The sequence below is a fragment of the Dermacentor silvarum genome, chromosome 1, assembly GCF_013339745.2.
Source record: "Dermacentor silvarum isolate Dsil-2018 chromosome 1, BIME_Dsil_1.4, whole genome shotgun sequence".
Taxonomy (NCBI): domain Eukaryota; kingdom Metazoa; phylum Arthropoda; class Arachnida; order Ixodida; family Ixodidae; genus Dermacentor; species Dermacentor silvarum.
The window spans coordinates 94,633,447-94,639,103 of record NC_051154.1 but is presented as its reverse complement, the minus strand read 5'-3'; positions in this window follow the sequence as shown (position 1 = coordinate 94,639,103).

Below are 5,657 nucleotides of genomic sequence, written 5' to 3'. Positions count from 1 at the left end.
TTCCAAAAGACTTCTCCGGCCTGCGTGTGCAATTCACGGCACAACAAGCAGGCATTTTTGGGCAGAAAAAGAAAACACGTCGAGCGCATGCGAGCTGCAAAGCGATGCGAAGCCGCAAACGGCCGACTTCCGGGACAAGGCCTATCACTTCCGGTAGCTTCAGTTGCGCGCGCTCGAAGCGCCATCCAGCCCCCTATAGTACGGATCAGTGGCTTGTGTGCGGTGACTTGTGAGGAATCGTTCAGGACCATGGGTAGTGTCTGGGCGGGTGCGCTTTGGTGATAAGCCAGGAACAGATGGCTGCCGTGGAAGCCCAGCTGAAACGAAGATGCGAGCCACAGGACGAAAACCTGCGTCAAGAAGGGCATTTTTGTGACCACTGTCGTTGCGCTGGCGTGCCCCGCAACGACAGTAACGCAAACCTGTAATTATCTCGCTGGATGACCACGAGCACTCGCTATCACAACGCTGGCATTATGAAGAACGCCGCGAGCGGGGGCGAACGGTTTGTACAGCCATGCGATTCACCGCGACTCCGAAAATTAGATTCATCATCATCATCTGCATATCTTTATGTGCACTACAGGACGGCTTCTCTCAGCGATCTCCAATTACCCCTGTCTCTTAACTTAGGCTATGCGATCTGCAACACTTGGGGCTCGGAAAAACAGCCTAAGAAGGAAGACAGCGCGCATGAAGTTAGCAGCCATACCTGCTCGTCCTGAATCATTGCACCCCCCAATGATTACCAACAATTGGATACGGCACGCGGGCCGCGTAAACGTCAACCGCGCACAGTCATTCGCAGCTGCGGCAGGGCTAGATGAGAAGACGCGTTCCCTCCTCCCCATGCGCGCATTCGATCACGTGACCTCCAACTAACCCGAATATTGAGCGCGTGGGAAGATAATGTCCATCAAGCCGCCATGCTTTTCAGCTCAGGGTTACGGGCTTTTTCTCGCACCCACAGTGTATGGGTCGCTCACTCATATGACTTTTGGACTTTATACGGAATGTCACGGCGAAGACGACAACGAAAATTTGCCTGGGGTGTCGATACAATTGCTGTCGTAATAAAAGGAGAAATAGAAAACAGGCGTCGAGCTCGCTTCTACCGCGACTGCGGACGTTGCAATGTGCACCGGCTACAAACGCAGCATGAGCACCAACGACAAAACCAACAGTGGGCACCTCGCTTATCGGTACTTCGCCAGAACCCGTCTGACGCTGAAAAGGAAGTGTAGTTTCCACCGTATAAGCACCAGCGGAAACATAACACTAGGCGCGCGGGGAGAGAGCGCACGTGAAGGGACCAGCCATCCCGGAAGACCCAAGCTTGAACTCGGCGCCGATTAGCTCCAAAATAAAGCGCGTGACCCAAGTATGTATGACAGAGGCAGGAAAAGTAGGAGTTGAGGACCCGTGTGTTCTAGCCGCTAGGCAAAAGAAGACTCTACGCCGCTATCAAGAAGGTTCCTCAGCTCACGTGTTTCCATCAGCGAGTGAGATGTACCGCCAGAGAGAGGTTCTATGGAGTACTGACACAGTGCTGTCTTCGTTAAACAGGTATCCACCTGATATGCTGGATACCTCTTGGGTCATATGGGGTCATTTTTAGTGTTTGGATTGAATTCATGAACCATGTGACCACTTACTGCTTTCACATGCATTGCCCACACTTGGGCCAAACAAATGGCTGTGGGTAGTTATGCCTGGGTGTGCGTAGCGAGAGGTACGGTTATTAGTGTTTAGCTTGGTGTTTCATTCCGTCGTTGATCCGCGGCCTTAGCACGAGATGCTGAACTAGACGACGAACCATCCTCATCTGAATGCACTCGCCTGGCCGCTTCGTACTTACGACGCCTCTCGAGGCGTGCGGCTCGTTCTTCCTGCGTCTCCTCGGCTCGCTGCCTCTTCTTGGATTCGTTCCGACAACGAAGCCTGGCTTCTTTCAGTCTCTCCGACTCACTTTCCATATCTGCCGACGAATCCCACCGAGCCGCCCCTTGTATATATGTACGATGCAACGCCGGCTCCTCCTCTGACGTTATGCCAGGTGGCGCGGCAAGCGGCGCTGCCAGCTGCGGTGGTTGCGCTAGGCAACGGCTCAGCTCGCGGTGCGGCCACCGACCACAGCGAAACGGCGAGAATGCGGCCAATGTAGCTCTCGCTACAAAAAAATGCAAATTCCACGTAGCTCGACAGAACTACCGTAACAGAACCAAGGTAATGTTGTTTGCGGTCGCTTGGAGATACTCAGATTATTTTTGCATTCCGCCTAGTCCACGTGGTTCATTGTAAAGCTGGAACCGCATGGCGCGTTTTTCGCGAGCGTGCGAAGCACGCGACGCGCGGCGAACGCCCGCGTTGCCGCCGACGCGTGAGCACCCGCACGAAAAGCCGCGTTTTCTGGGTTGCCAGAAAACAAAACTTCCAACGACATGAATTGTCTCTGTTACCGCATATATAATATGCCCTTAAAATTACAGAACACTACAATAAAAATAGCCTTCGTGTAATTAGACAGCGACATTTTTTCCAAAGTTTATTTATCAAGCTTCATTTCAACACCAAGGTTGGGTGCGAAACTGCGACTATGCACCTTCTGCATGCTGAGCGGCCGCTACTTCTGGGTGCGACTGTTTTCACAACAAATCCGTGCAAGGGCGACGCTAGAGTGTACTAGGATACGGACCATTGTCTAGTACACTCTAGCCCTGACGTCACGTTTTTGAAGCCGGAAGTGCAGCCATGTTGGTGTGCCACCTCCCTTTGCGCCTCCAATCAGGGCTCCAAATCCGCAGCTCGCCGGAGCAGATGGGCGCGAACTTTGAACTTGCATTGTCACGAGCCGCCGGAAGTGTGCTGCTGACGCGCTTCAAAACAAAGCCTACGAAACTTCAGTAGCAGTTTTAGTGCAGCAGACGCGCTCCTGTGTTTTCCGTGGCACGTTGAAGAAGACAACGAAGACCCGCGACGTGATTGCTTGAGTCTAACTGTTGCTTTCTGACACTTACCGACCCAAAACACAATTTTCAAGCTCACACAACACACTAGATCTAAAATAAGCCGCCGCCGTTGGAACGGAAAACACTCTGGGCTGGTGGCGACTAGGCACAACTGTGGCTGCTGTTAAGGGATGGATGGTACTCCTAAATAAACGCATCACTGTTTTGATGATCCAGATATAATCTCACTATCAAGGAGGGAGCAGTCTACCTGACTGGAGCAGTATTTTTTTTATTTGGGGTGTTGCTATGCTGCGCTCCGCAACACCCCAACGACCGCCGCTTCGCGTCTGCGCCCGGCACCGCGGCCTCCGCCGCGGCACCGTGGTTTAACCGTCCGCGCCACCAAACAGAGAGGTAAATAAAGAAAAGCTTGATACCAAGAAAAAAAGTATCTAGCCAAGGCGGCGGGATTCGAACCCGCGTACGCCTGATCGCAAAGCGAGCGTCGCAACCACTAGGTCATACAGCCACGCTTCCATAGCGTACATTCATGCAAACCATATATGATTGCGTTCGAGCGCCCTCGGCGAAAGAAACCATCTAGAAACGCGGTACGCGCGAGCGGCGCAGCGTGGCGCCAGCGGTCGAGCACAAAAAAATGCTGGAATGCATATCAAGTGACATTAATGAGCTAGGAGGAGGGTGCGAGATTATTATACTAGGAGACATGAACACACACATAGAAGACATGGACGGGTACACAGACTCAACAGGCAACATGATGCTGGATATGTGTGAAAGGCATGACTTAATTGTATGCAACAGTACTGAGAAGTGTGAAGGGCACATAAAATGGGAGGTAGGGAGCCTGCAGTCGACGATAGATTATGCACTAATCTCACATAGGATGCATGATAGGCTAAAGGTAATGAACATAGATGAATATGGCTCCAGAAGTCTAGGTAGTGATCACAAACGTATTAAGGTGAGTTTTCGAAGAGAAATGAATGTAGGTAGGAGACAAGATGAAAATGTACTGGAAACGAAGCATACAACCAGCCATTCTGTATTGCTGAGCTGTATGCATCACTTAGTTGTTGCAACAAGTCTGCGCCAGGCTCTGACCGCATAGCTTATCAAATGCTGAAACACCTTCCCCATGAAACAAAGAAAACTCTCCTCACCCTATACAATGCTATATGGACCTCCGGCAAGATCCCCTCTGCCTGGAAAGAGGCCATTGTCGTTCCTATACTGAAGCAGGGCAAGGACCCATCGTCTGCTTCGAGTTACCGCCCTATAGCACTAACAAGCTGCCTCTGCAAACTGTTTGAAAAAATGATAAACCGCCGACTAATACATTTCCTCGAATCAAACAAACTGCTTGACCCGTACCAATGCGGGTTTCGAGAAGGACGATCCACCGCCGACCATTTGATACGTATTGAGACGCAAATTCGAGAAGCTTTTGTCCGTAAACAGTTCTTTCTCTCTGTATTCCTTGATATAGAAAAAGCCTACGATACCACCTGGCGGTTTGGAATACTTAGAGACCTCTCACACGTTGGTATACGTGGTTGCATGTTAAATGTCATCGAAAGTTATTTATCTAATCGCACATTCCGTGTTCGTGTGGGAAATGCTGTATCAAGACCATTTGTGCAGGAAACCGGAGTGCCACAGCGCGGGGTGCTCAGTTGCACTCTCTTCATCGTAAAAATGAGCTCCTTGCGTCTGTATATCCCAAGAAACATGTTTTATTCTGCATACGTCGATGATGTACAGATAGGTTTCGCCTCGTGCAACCTCGCAGTCTGTGAGCGGCAGATTCAGCTTGGTCTGAACAAGGTGTCTAATTGGGCAGATGAGAATGGATTTAGCCTTAACCCACAAAAGACCACCTGCGTCCTGTTCTCCAGAAAGAGGGGTCTGCACCCCGATCCTGACATTGAGTTGCAGGGAAAACGAGTGGCCGTAAAAACAGAGCATAAGTTTTTAGGTGTGATTTTAGATGCGAAGCTAACATTTGTGGCACACATACAGTATGTAAGAAACAAGTGCATGAAAACAATGAATATTCTAAAAGTATTGTCACGCACCGCTTGGGGTAGTGACACAAAGTGTCTTTTGAATTTGTATAAGAGCCTCATACTCACAAGACTAGATTACGGCGCCATAGTGTACCATTCTGCTACACCAAGCGTCCTAAGGATGCTGGATCCTGTACACCACCTAGGCATCCGCATAGCCACTGGTGCCTTCAGGACAAGTCCTGTGGCAAGCCTGTATGTAGAGGCAGACATGTGGTCGCTTGACATGCAACGTTCGTACCTAAGCCTCACCTATTTCATGAAAGTTAATTCGAACTCGGAACACCCGTCCTTCTCAACCGTAAATGACATGATCAGTGCCACACTCTTTAATAACCGGCCGACAGCAAGAGATCCCTTCTCAGTACGTCTAAGGAAAATTAGTGAACAAATCGATATCCCACTACCTGGAAATACTCTGATGGCCCCAGCAAAGCCAGTGCCACCGTGGCAGTGGCAGCTCATAGAGTGTGATACCTCATTTGTAGAGGTCACGAAAGACGCTCCAGAGGCGCATATCCGAATGCATTTTCTGGAAATTCAGTCCAAGTACTCGTCCTGCACTCAGTTCTACACTGACGCTTCCAAGTCACATGCAGGGGTATCTTATGCGGTA